Raw genomic sequence first — 14,676 nt, 5'->3', positions numbered from 1 at the left:
GGTGGTGAACTTTGAAGAACTTTGAGGAACTACCCGCTTGGAAATAAACTTTCCACATCTTTTCAAGATTTTAGGAATTCACCTTTTTTCACATCCATATCAACCACAGGAAGTTGCTTCTATTTTATTTATTTATTTATTTATTTATTTATTTATTTTTGAAAGAGAAACAGAGAAAGAGAGGAAGAGTGGCAGGTAAACAGGGAGATCTTCCATCCACTGGTTTACTCCCCAAATGGCTGCAGTGGCCAGGGCTGAGCCAGGCCAAATCCTGGAGCCAGGAACTTCATGCAGGTCTCCCATGTGGGTGGCAGGTGCCCAATTACTTGGGCCATCTTTGACTGCTTTTTCTTTTCTTTTTTTTTAAATTTATTTTTTATTTTTTTTATTTTTTTGCCAGGCAGAGTGGATAGTGAGAGAGACAGAGAGAAAGGTCTTCCTTTTTGCCGTTGGTTCACCCTCCAATGGCCACTGCTGCCAGCGCATCTCGCTGATCCGAAGCCAGGAGCCAGGTGCTTGTCCTGGTCTCCCATGCGGGTACAGGGCCCAAGCACTTGGGCCATCCTCCATTGCACTCCCAGGCCATAGCAGAGAGCTGGCCTGGAAGAGGGGTGACCAGGATAGAATCCGGCGCCCCAACCGGGACCAGAACCCGGTGTGCCAGCGCCGCAAGGCGGAGGATTAGCCTGTTAAGCCACGGCGCCGGCCTTGACTGCTTTTTCTAAACCATTACAAGGGAACTGGATCAGAAGTGGAGCAGCTGGGACTCCAATTGGCACCCATTTAGCTTTCCTGTGTCAGAGGTGATGGCTTTACCTGCTGCTCTACAAAACTGGCTCAATGAAGTTATTTATCTTTTTCTGGATGCTTTCTGTGGAGAGGGACCTGAGATTCATTAAAGGAAAGCACTTAACAGGCCACACAGCAAACTCATAGAATGACAAAGGCCTAAATAGCACTTTGACCTCAGAATCAGCCCTAAAGGCATTCGGATCTGGCTGAAAAGCCCAAGAGCATTTCAGGCATGGAAAGCCAAGACATTGTGGCAAAAAGTTTCATAAATTTTGTTCAGATAAGTTTGGAGATAATTTTAAAAAGGCCTCAAAAAGATTTGTGTCCACATATATACATTTCTCAGTAGAATTTTTATTAAAATAGATTTCTATCCATCTGTAAATAAAATTATTTGTGGTTTTGTCTAAATGAAATAAAACATTATATTGCTAAGTGAATGTTTTAAATGTGAAAGAAGAAAAGTTCATAACCTACTTGCTCTGCCAGTTATCTACAGGAAAATCCCACAGAACATGTAGAATTGCAGACCTTTATGTCATGTAGAAAACACAGCTCTATACATGTAGGACTGCACACGCCTAGTAAAAGATCCAGGAGCAGGCTTGAAAATCAAACATTTAGCTCTACAATTCTACTTTGAAATCAAGTAATGTTCAAAGCTTGTTCACAAACCGAAATGTTTTCACTTCTGTATACCTCAAGCCAACCTGTGTATACTGTTTTACTGCAGCTATAATAGGAACTGTAGCAGATGGGATGAAAAGTTGATACCCAAGGATGGCATATTCAGTTATCCCTAAGGAAATGTGATTTAAAGAGCATCTTGATAAAGACAGGACTGAACTAAACAGCTGCAATTGCAAAACAAAGTAACAACTCAAATGCATCCTTTATGTGACATACATTCTCTTGGCAATATAACAGTATACAGAAGAGTGTGTATGTGTGTGTGTGTGTGCACATTCATAGCAGACTATAGCCAGAGTTTACACAAAGGACAGCAACAGCAGCTACTCTTCACAAACTGAGTGATAAAGACTTTTCATTGTTCTTATTATAGTAATTCATTTTGATACTCCTTAGTTCTTTAAGTCCCTGAGCTACAAAGACATAAAAAAAATTAGCCTACTTTATTTTGAGCATATGGTTAAAGAATGACTTTTCATGAAGATGAATTAATTTATACCTGCACCTGGTAAGAGCAACTAGAAAATAATCTGTCTAACCAACAAAAATTGGCCAGACTAATGTAAATGGAAAATAATATTCAACATTGTTTTATAAATCAATATTATTAATAGCAGAAGGTTAGTCAATCAGAACTTTGGAACAGAAGCAAAATTTTGGCTACTAAAATACTTAAGTGAAAAAAAAAATTGGGGCCAGCGCTGAGGCACAGAGGATTAATGCCCTGGCCTGAAGCTCTGGCATCCCATATGGGCACCGGTTCAAGACCCGGCTGCTCCACTTTCCATCCAGCTCTCTGCTATGGCCTGGGAAAGCAGTAGAAGATGGCACAAGTCCTTGGGCCCCTGCAACCCTTGTGAGAGACATGGAAGAACTCATGGCTCCTGGCTTCAGATCAGCACAGCTCCGGCCATTGCGGTCAGTTGGAGTGAACCACTCGATGGAAGACCTCTCTCTCTGCCTCTCCTCTTCCTGTGTAACTCTGACTTTCAAATAAATAAATAAATCTTTTTAAAACAAAAACAAAAAGATGGTTTATTACCAGTCCTTTGTTGAATGAAAATACCAAATTTTCTAAGGGATTTGTCAAGACTCCAAAATCTGACTCCATTAAAGATGCATCTTTATTATTTTAATCATTGTCCCTCACAAAAAGATAGTAAGGGAGCATCCTTTTTACTGTGTTTTATATGGGAACTTTGAGAGACAGAAAACATACTTGGAAAGTAACTGTGTCAGCAAACTAGCCATAGAGAATCTCAGGCGTTATCATGTTGTTATTGGACTTCTGGAGCCCTCAAACAACAACTTGCTTCTGAGGTTTTTGTCTGTGATTAGGAAACTCGCTAAAAGGAATTGTGATGACTAATTATGAATGGAAACAATTCTATTTGGAAGAATTTTTGCTGAGTTAACAACTTTCAAAACATTTCAGTCTCAAGAGAAATAATTTAAAGTGGAAAAAGAGGCATGAAAAGAATTGAAAGTGTAACAAAATTCTGTGCTTAAACATTACTCAGGAGACAGGAAGTCTTGAAGAATTATTTTTTATATCTGAAATGTAGAAATTGCCAAGAATATTTTGCCCATTACTCTCAGAACTTCTGCAGTATAACTCTCCAAGTCAACATTGTGGATCTCTCTATGGAATTACACTGTGGAGTTTTTATATCAGTGTTACCTTTGCTAGAATTACTTAAAAGTTAAGAAAAGTTGCCCCGTATTTGAGAAGGAAAGAACATTGTAATTGGAAAGCAACTTCATAAATTTTCTTATGTTTGATAGATTCATAGCCAGTGAATGAAAGTGATAGTCAATGATGTTGATAACAAATATGATAACATTTGCATACTTTTCCTTTTGTACTATTTCCTCAACCTAAAAATACAAAACAAAAACTCTTGGCTTTGCTTAATAAATTGTGCACAAAAATCTCTGCTTTTAAAAATCTTATTTTTCAATACGTATGCATGCAAATACTTTCCTGGACTAATAACTTGAAGTACTAACACTTACCTGGAATATTTTTTCCTAGCTGATCTCTTTATAACCTGTTAGAAAGAAATAATGTACATATTGAAACTTAGAGTTGCAAGATTCTTGGGGGCTACAGAATACAACCAATAATATCTACTTTATACATTAAGCATAATATCTACTTGAAAATATTTTATTATAACTTACTTGATGTATGAATTAAAACTACTATGTATTTACTGATAAAGTAGAGGCATAAAATAGATTTTTGAGAAATCACTGGAGGCAGAAACAACTAATAATAACAATTATGCTTCACATCAAAATTGGAAATCCAAATTTATTTTCCCTTTTAAATTTTATAAACTATGTATTTTACAAATCACTAGAGGCAGAAGATGCAAGTAATAACAAAGTATGCTCCTCATCAAAACTGGAAACCTAAATTTGGTTTCCCTTTTACATTCTCTCTACATACCAAAAGGGATATAAGAAATAAAAGATACTGCATGGATATCTGAAATTAGATTGTCACAAATGATGTTAGTAAATATCAAGGCTTTAAACATTCTATTCTACATTTTCTGACTAAAATACCTAACATATATTGTGTATGTAGAGGAACAGATGAAGAGGTTGAGTGGAAGGAAACCACTGAATAATGGGATTGTAGGTTCTGGTGGTTAATGCATATGACTCTACACTGATACATGGGATGCGTTTTAAGGATTTAATTTAAACAAGAGGGTTTACATAGAATGATACCTGGCATTTCAGTGGGATGGCCATGGTGGCAGTGGCAGATAACATTGGGAATAAGAGCTTCACATGTGCAACCTTCATGTTCTTGTTATCAAAACTGAAAAAATGGCAAAGGCACAACACAGAGAATACTTCTGCTGCAGAGGTAACTGCTTAATTAATATAGGTAGAAAATGTTTACCAAACACAAAAACTTTGTTGTTTAAAGGGATTACACTGCAAGAAAGGAGGGTAAAGTGAATAGGAGATGGCAGTTTGGGACCAGATCTTTATCACAACGTAACAGGTTTTAATTTATATCACACTATACTCAATAATCTCTTTAAGGCATTTTTTCTAAAGATTGATAATTTCTTCTGAATTTCAGAAAAAAAGTGACATATTCTGTTGCTCAACAAGGAGGCCTGACATCTGCACTAAGACTTATTATCAAATGAGAAAGATATTTTTGATATTTTATTCCCTTGAACAAGCTTCATGACTCCTTTAATAGCTACAGTGTCATATCTTCTTTGTTCTTAAGAGCAAATATTGAAACTTTGTTTTCATATATGCACACACACATGTGTGTGCACATGTATGATCTATTCTTTAACGCATGTTTGAACTTTCAAATATATTGCCAGTATGCCTTCCATGTAGCTCCTTTAAAATTTGATAACTTCTCACTACAAGTTATATTTCCTGCCCACCTGGAATATCGATTTATTATGTCAATGTGGTTTTCATCGTAATCTGCAATTTGTTAAATAAATAGCTCCATATACAAATCTGATTCTTTTGTCACATAAGCTAAAATATTTGAATAGAGATGTCAAAAAACTGACAGAACCCATACCTGTTCACAAAACTGGAAATTATATTTGTGTTTTTAAGAAGAATAAGCAAAGAAAAATAGCATTATGAATATGAATATATTAAGTGATTAATATAAATAGGATGACCTGAAAATTTAGAACAAATATACTTCCATAAAACATTCTGCAAAATATAAGATATTTTGAAAAAATGATTTAATTTGGATTCTCTTGGGTATCCTGCCATTTATAATACACAATGCCAACTATAATGGAGAAAAAATGATTATCACAAACTATAAAAAGTCAAGATGTGGTACTTGCAGTCATGATAGAAAAAATTCCTAGAAATCCTATGAATGAAAGAATATGGACATTGAAAATTAATCTGACTCTAGTCAGAGACAAAGCTTAACTTGAGGGGGAGACAGAATTATAGGTACTGATGTATAATCATTTAGCTGTGAAATTTTAAATTATAAGGAACGGAAAGGATGAGAGGACTAGGCAGATGGAAAATTATTCAGAAGTTTAAGAGAAGGAACTGATCCTGAACTTAAAGTGTGTGTGTGTGTGTGTGTGAGAGAGAGAGAGAGAGAGAGAGAGCGAGAGAGAGAGAGAGAAATGATTTTCAATACATATACTTCAGGGGAAAATATGGCAAAGATAGACATGCTAATAAAATCTTAAATTTTCTTGCACACAACATTAAAATAAAGCACATCCAATCCCTTCAACATCACCATAAACCCCAAAAAATCTGTTGGAAAACCTACTTGTTCAATTATTTTAAAGTAGTGAGATATATTTGATATTTGTGGCTATAAAAGTTTGTAACCCAAGTATGCTATACTCAAATGTTCCAGTCATATAAATTTTCTGTTTTTAAAAATAGTTTTGCATTATATCACACCTACAGTAAATAAAATCAGTGTTTTATAAAAATGGAACAAATTTCTCTCCCACTCCTTCAAGAAATACAATACGACCAGTATCTCAAGCCACCTGCCTTCGTACATCAGTCTAACCAGTCAGGGTGCAGATTGGGTATACTCAAGAGAGGATTGTACTCAAGGTCAGGGATCCACAAGCTTGGAGCTGCTCTTGAGCTGAAGCTGGGAGTTGGGAACTCTACTCAGGTTTCCCATGTGGGTGGTTGGAACCAAAGTACTTGAGCCATCCAATTGTTTCCAGAAACCTGCAATCTATGCCAAAGCCAGGAATCACCCAGGTGTTCTGATATGGAATGAAGACGTCTTAACTAGCAGAGTAACCACTACACTAAAACCTATACCTAAATCTATGAAATTTTCTAGTTTTAATTTTTTGTTATGTCTTTATTAAAGCATAAATATTAACTGTATTTGTGTATCAAGTTTATATTCAGTAAAATTGCTGAGCTTTCCCAACATATTTTATAATATTTATGAGATGACCTGTGGTTTCTTTTTTTTTTTTTTTTTTTTTTTTTTTGACAGGCAGAGTGGATAGTGAGAGAGAGAGACAGAGAGAAAGGTCTTCCTTTTGCCACTGGTTCACCCTCTAATGGCCACTGCGGCCGGCGCATCTCGCTGATCCGAAGCCAGGAGCCAGGTACTTCTCCTGGTCTCCCATGCGGGTACAGAGCCCATCCTCCACTGCCTTCCCTGGCCATAGCAGAGAGCTGGCCTGGAAGACGGGCAACCGGGATAGAATCCGGCACCCCAACCGGGACTAAAACCCGGTGTGCCGGTGCCTCAAGGCGGAGGATTAGCCTGCTAAGCCATGGCGCCGGCCGACCTGTGGTTTCTTAACAACACTATAATGCTTAACTCTCTGATTACAACCTTTTCTTTTTTTCTGATTATGTGTATACAGCCTTAAATTAAGTGCATATACATTATTCTCCAGCTAAGTCCTTGGCTGCATCCTACATTGCTTAGTACATAGTATATTACCATCCAGATAACATATTTTCTAATTCTCATTTTAATTTCTTTGAGAATATGTTCTTAAAATGCATTTTTCAATATTCATAAATGAAGTTGTTATCTTGATTTCTGTTGTTTATTTCTAGTACAGTGAATCATAGAACATATTGATACTTTGAAATTTGGTAGAATGGGTTTATATCCTAGTATATATTCTGTTAATATTTCATTTGCTAAAAATCATTACAATAGTAATTTTCATTATCTGAGAAGCTTCTTTTCAAAATGATCTGTCTCGGCAGTAGAATTTTCAACTTTTAAAGCATGCATATCTTATGATGGGTTGTATATCATGTGGTTCGAATATTTTGAAACTTGATAGTTTTCCTCTGCTTATTCTACAAATTACACAAAAATATGTCTTAGAATGTCCTGTGTGTTAGAATATGTATCCTTATCTTTTCAGCTGGGTGGATAATAATTTCAAAGTGCTTCGTCTTTCCTAGACAACTAGTATTATGAACAAGTCCTCTTTCTTTTCAGTGATATGTTTTGTGTTAAAATTATTTTTCTTGATACTAATGTAATGTATTTTATTTTGTATTATAACTGTACTTGGATTTGTTTGATGTTTGAATAGTTTATCATTTGTTATTTTCAAAATTTCTGAACTTTTATTCTATGATGTGTCTCCTTTAAGCAATACTTTTGTATTTTCTAAAAAATGTTCTTTAAATTGGAATATTATTACTGAGAAGGAAAGAACATGACAAAGTTTAGCAACACCATTATTTGCATCTTTGACAAAGCTTTTCATACACCTCTTCCAGTTTGAAAGATAAAATTTATATCAGAATTGATAATACAAAATATAAATATGTAAAATAATACATATAAAATTGAGTATGAAAAGTTTTATTTGAAAACTATATTTATATATACATTTGAAAGTGTGTGTGTATATGTATGTATGTGTATGTATATATAGACATATGTAAAAGAAGTGTGTCTACATCGGTTTGCTCATTTACTCCCATAATGCCTGCAGCAGCCAAAATCAGGCAAGGACAAACCTGGAGCTTAGAACTCCATCTGGTTCTCCCACATGTGTGGCAGGGACCCAACCAAGTACATGAATTACCACCTGCTGCCTGCAAAGGTGAGCATAAGCAGGAAGGAGGATCAGAGCAGACATGAAACTCAGACACTCCAATTTGGAATGTAGTCATCCCAAGGAAAGCCTTAACTATCACACTAAATGCTCACCCCTAAAATTGAGTTCTTTACAGAGAATTAGTATATTTTATAATAATTATAGAGGTAAATCACAGTAAAATTTAAATACCATCTAAAGTAAAAGCTTTCCAAGCAATATGTTACCATACTAAAACATAGAATGCATAATAAATGGAACAAAAGAGGTACTAAGGATCAAAGAGAAAAATTGGGAACCAATGTTTTGGTGCAGCCAGGTAAGCCATGGTGGGTTCTATAGGCATTCCAAATTGAAATACCTTTTTTTTTAAAAAAAAAAAAAGATTTACTTATTTTTATGAAAGAGTTACACAGAGAAAAGAAGAAATAGAAAAGCAAGGTCTTGCATCCACTGGTTCACTCCACAGATGGCTACAATGGCCAGGAGTGGGCCAGGCATAAGCAGGACCCAAAACCTTCTGGATTTCCCACTTAGACGGAAGGAGCCCAAGTACTTGGGCTGTCTTCTGCTTTTCCAGGCTATTAGCGCAGAGCTGGATCAGAAGCGGAGCAGTTGAGACACTGACCAGTGTCCATAAGGATGCCATTGTTGCAGGTGGTGGCTTGACCTGCTATGCCACAAAGCTGGTCCCTGGAATACTGTTTTGACTCCTGGCCACTTTGCTTCTGATCTGTCTTCCTGCTGTGTTTCAAGAAAGGCAGCAGAACATGGTCCAACAACTTGATCCCTTGCCACCCATTTGGGAAACCAGCATGGAGTTCCTGGCTCTTGACCTCTGGCTCAAATCTGGCTGTTGTAGATACTTGAGGAGTGAACCAACAGATGAGATATCTCTCTTTCTCTCCATGGATATCAGTATGTCAATCTGTCTATGTATATCAGGATGCCTTTCTAATAAAAATAGATAAATATTTTTAAAAAAAGAAAATCAAAGGTGTATGAAGTTTGCTGAAGTTAGGAGGCTCAGGTTCCATCCAGTTTGGGGTCAATTTGAGTTGGCTTCACTAACCAATATCCCACCTTGGGCAACACCGCATGGAGCAAGAAGTCAGTAGGCTGGTTCAGTTTAACACAGTCTACCCCAATGCATATTGTAATTAACTCTTGTAGGTTAAAGAGAGGATTCTCAAAGCTACAAGCGAAAAGAAACAAGTAACACAAGATAGCAGACTTAAGTAAATACCTTACAGGCTAGGTGGGAAAGGTACAAGAAACCTGAAAAGAATAATAACTTTATTAATATGTTAAGTTTTATGCTATATAGGTTTATGTCATCACACATCAAAAACTCAAAATGTGGATAAAAATAACATGAAAATGGAGTATTTTTTAAATCCTCTTCCATTTGTTTTTCTCACTGTAGTTTCAATGTGGCTTTCTATAACCAAATATTTCTTATAAGTCCTATGGTAGTTACAATGTGAAATCAGTAATAAATGTACTCAATAACTCATCAAAATGTACTATCAGAGAAAAATCACTTAACCACAAGAGGAAACTGTAAGAAGAAAGAGAGAAAAAGAAAAAGAAAGAAAGAAAACCAAAGTAAATGTATCATAGTAGTAATTAAAACTGTCAATAATTACCTTAAATGTAAATGGGTTAAATTCTCCAATGAAAAAGAAAGTTATTAATAGATTTTTAAAAAGTCCCTGTTATGTGCTGCTTATAAGAATTTCACATCACCTCTGTGGGTACACCCAGACTGAAAGTGAAGGGTTGGAATAAGATATTCTGTGCAAATGAATCCAAAATAGGAATAGTAGCATTTAGACAAACTAGAATTTAAATCAAAATTGGTAGAGAGAAAAAGGAAGTAATCATGTAATGGTAAAGGCTTAAGTTTAACAAGGGAAATTGTAAATATAAACGCACCTAATATTGTAATACCCAATTTTTTGATGCAGTGATTCATACAACTGACTTGGACAGATCATCCAGGCAGAAAATTAACAAACAGCAAAGTTAAATTTCACCCTAGATCAATTTGACCTAACAGACATCCACAGAATATTCTGTCCAACAGCTGCAGAATATGCATTGTTATCAGCAGTACATGAACTTTCCCCAGGATAGGGCATGTAGTACTTCAAAAAACAAATCTCAAAAAAATCTTTAAAAAATCATATCAATTCTTTTTCTGATCACAATGCAATAAAACTGAAAATGAATAGCTAGGAATTTTTTTAACTATATTAATGCATGGAGATTTAACAGCTTACCTTTTTTTTTTTTTAATTTGACAGGCAGAATTAGACAGTGAGGGAGAGAAACAGAGAGAAAGGTCTTCCTTCCATTGGTTCACTCTCCAAATAGGTGCTACAGCCAGCGCTGTGCCGATCCCAGCCAGGAGCTGGGTGCTTCCTCCTGGTCTCCCATGCAGGTACAGGGGTCCAAGCACTTGGGCCATCCTCCACTGCCCTCCTGGGCCACAGCAAAGAGCTGGACTGGAAGAGGGGCAACCAGGACTAGAACCCAGTACCCATATGGGGTGCCGGAGCCGCAGGCAGAGGACAATCCAAGTGAGCCATGGTGCCGGCCCATAGCAACTTATTCTTGAGAAACAAATAAAGAAAACTTTAAAATTTCTTGAAAGAAATAAAAAAGCAAATGTAACATACCAAATCCCATAGAACATTCTGGAAGCAGTAATTAGTCAATTTTAAAGCAGTTAAGATCTATGAAAGAAAGTCACAAAAAGTAAAAATAATTCAAATAACAATCTGTGGCTGTACCTGCAGTAACTAGATAACTAAAATAATCCAAACCCTAATTGGTAGAAGAACATAAATAAGAAATAAAAACAAATAAATTAGAGTAACACAATATATGAAAACTTGATGAACTGAATATCTGGTTAATCAGAAAAGATATACAAAATTGGTAGCACTTAACTAGAACAAGAAAAAAATAACACTGAGACACAATAAGAGGGACAGTGTAACTAGCACCATAGAAATAACAAGGATCATTAGATTTTCTACTACTGGCTGTGTATCCAAAGGGAATGAAATGAGTATGTTGAAAAGACACCTGCACTTCTATGTTTATAGCAGCTTTATTTACAATACCCAAATAATGGAAACAACCTTAATGCTCATCAGATTATGATGCATAAACAAATGGGCCTCAAATACTCTGTGGAATTCTGTTTTGTAGTAAAATGATTTTTTTTTTAAATTATGACAGTGTGAAGGGAGTTATATGTCATTTTGTTTACTGAAATTAATTAAGCACTGATAGAGAAATGCCTTATTTCTCACTAATGTGGAAATTAAAATAGTAGTTCTCACTGCAGTTGACATCATGAATGGTAGTTACATGAGGCTGGAGATAGGGGAAAAGGTGCAATGAGGTAATGTTGATAAAGTGAGTAATAAGTTATAGTTGGGAAAAAGTTCTTTGGTGCTATTGCACAGTGGGTGTAGATAATCATAATGTACAGTTTATTTCTTGTAAGCTAGAGGAAGTGATTTTGAATAGCTTTTCCTTAAATGAATGATAAAGTTTGAAGAAATATGTATGTTTACCTTAATTTGAACATTACCCAATGTGTACATGCATCAAAATGGTACATGATATGCCATAAATGTATACAACTTTATGTTAAAAATATAATTATATATATAATTATTATGAAATAATAGAAATCACAGTATCCACTAAAACAAAATAGATAAAATCTAGTTAAACCATTAATTTCATTGTCCCATTTTTATTGAATCATGTGTTCTGATAATGTAAGTCTTTGTCTAGAAGAATAAAAGGTCTTTTAATAGCTATAACTGTGTTTAATCCATGACTTTTCCTATGAAGTAATACTTATAGCTTTTGCTGCTTGAGTACAGTCTTGACAAAGAGACAGCTCTGAATTTAGTGATTTCTAATCTGGATCTGTATTTTAATTATTATTTATGGTCTTTATGCTCATTAGAGCCATTTGCCTAACTTTCCTTGATTAATGTGTTCTTGTTTCTTTTCAAATTTATTTGCTTAATTAACTTTATTTGCTTTGTAATGATTTAATTCTGTAATACTATAGATTTTACTATTATTCATATTTTATTTGTTCACATACTTTAATATATATGATGTTTTAAATGATTTTCTAGATATTTTATAGTATTGTTTTATTTTTTAATTTAAATTTTTGAATGACGATAAAAATAAAAGAATATATAGTATTTATACTTTGGACATGTTGTTGAGGTTAAATTCTGTAGTAAATTTTTTTTTTTTGACAGGTAGAGTGGACAGTGAGAGAGAGAGAGAGAGAGAGAAAAAGGTCTTCCTTTTGCTGTTGGTTCACCCTCCACTGGCCGCCGCGGTTGGTGCGCTGTGGCCGGCGCACTGCGCTGATCCGATGGCAGGAGCCAGGGGCTTATCCTGGTCTCCCATGGGGTGCAGGGCCCAAGCACTTGAGCCATCCTCCACTGCACTCCCTGGCCACAGCAGAGAGCTGGCCTGGAAGAGGGGCAACCGGGACAGAATCCGGAGCCCCGACCGGGACTAGAACCCGGTGTGCTGGCGTCGCAAGGTGGAGGATTAGCCTAGTGAGCCGCGGCGCCGGCTTAAATTCTGTAGTAAATTTAATACATTTGATTAATTTTGCTTATAATTAACTTAGCAGTGACTGTTGATTAAACTATTAAGCTTCTATGTAAGTTTACCTGAATAGCCATGGTCTGAGAGAATTATAAGAATATCTTAGGAATGACTTCATTTCAAAGGCTTATTGAATTTCCTATAATCTTTTTTTGCAAATTCTGGTTTGCTGTTAGATGATATTTTAGATTTGCCATTTTTATTTTTAACTGCTTTGTAATGTTGCTCTTGTGTATTAAATTTAATTTTAATACACTTTGAATTTTAAAAAGTAAATATGTTGCATTTGTGGTGGTAGATATGCTAAATAATTTATTTGATCATATGAATTTTTTGCTAGATATTTCCTTAAATCCATTAGCATCCACTACTTTTAAAAAAGTGTTGGTTTGGTGCCGGCGCTGTGGCATAGCAGGTTAACGCCCTGGCCTGAAGCACTGGCATCCCATATGGGCACCTGTTCTAGTACCGGCTGCTCCTCTTCTGATTCAACTCTCTGCTATGGCCTGGGATAGCAGTAGAAGATGGCCCAAGTCCTTGGGCCCCTGCAACCATGCAGAAGACCCCGGAAGAGGCTCCTGGCTCCTGGCTTCAGATTGGCGCAGCTCTGGCCATTGCAGACATCTGGGGACTGAACTAGTGGATGGAAGACCTCTCTCTCTGTCTCTACCTCTCTCTGTAACTCTGTCTTTCAAATAAGTAAAATAAATCTTAAAAAAAGTAATATTTTTTTGCTTTTGTTGCTATGTGATGCTGACTTTTTGTGCTGTTTGCTGGCTAATTTTTAAGTTTGTAAGATGAAACATTTGGTGAATTCAAAGACTTTTTTTGTTGTTGTTTCTTTGAGTTCTGGATTTCAGAAATCCAGTACACAGTCCTCTGGGCTAAAATCATAGTATCAGGAAGTTCCTTTAGAGGTTGTAAGGCATAATGTGTTTTCTTTTCCTATCCAACGGCTAATGGGTGCACCCACTTTCTGACTCATGACCCACTTCCATCTAAGCTAGCAATGTCCATTGCCATCTTTCCCACATCATATTCCTGACATAGCCTCTTCTGCCTCCCTTTCACACAATTAAGACCCTTGGTGGCAACATTGAATCCACCTAAAGTAATCTCTTGAATCAGCTCATGACATCTTACTCTCAACTAAATGCATTTTCTTTTTTCATGTAGTGTTTTCACAGGTACTGGAGATTAATGTGTGGGCATCTTTGTGGAGCCTTGTTCTGCCTACTAAAATGAGTTCGTTGTCTCAATCATCTAACAGGCAGAAAGATAAATAAGCTACAAATCAATCAGTATATATTAAGTTCTTGTTTTGAACAGCAGATTTTTTTGTGAAGATGTTTACCCATTTTTTTTATCAATTCAGGAGTGAAAATTTGGAGTGTATCATTATTCTTATTTGTATGGCTTGTATGTTTTTTTCTGCAATATAGTTGCACAAACCCTATGATGATTGTTAATTTTTTTAAAAAAAGATTAATTTTTTATTTGAAAGGCAGGGTTACAGAGAGGCAGAGGCAGAGAGAGCAAGAGAGAGAGGTTTTCCAACTGCTGGTTCACTTCCCAATTGGCCACAACGGCTGGAGCTCTGCCGATCTAAAGCCAGGATCCAGGAGCTTCTTCCTGGTCTCCCATGCAGGTGCAGGGGCCCAAGCACTTGGATCATCTTCCACTGCTTTCCCAGGTCATAGCAGAGAGCTGGATCGGAAGTAGAGCAGCCAGGACTCGAACCCAGTACTAAATGGGATGCTAGCACTGCATATACCACAGCACCAGCCCCACTGATTTTAAAATTTCAAATGAGACTGATTTATTCTTTAGCTATTCACAGAAATATCTGGGCTGGAAAAAAAATGTGATCGTATTGGTCACTTCTTCTACACTCTATGGATACGTTTCTGAACATGCCTCAGGGTAA

The sequence above is a fragment of the Lepus europaeus genome, chromosome 13 (genome assembly GCF_033115175.1).
Source record: "Lepus europaeus isolate LE1 chromosome 13, mLepTim1.pri, whole genome shotgun sequence".
NCBI classification, from domain to species: domain Eukaryota; kingdom Metazoa; phylum Chordata; class Mammalia; order Lagomorpha; family Leporidae; genus Lepus; species Lepus europaeus.
The sequence above is the reverse complement of the archived record's forward strand: the minus strand, read 5'-3'. Positions refer to the sequence as shown.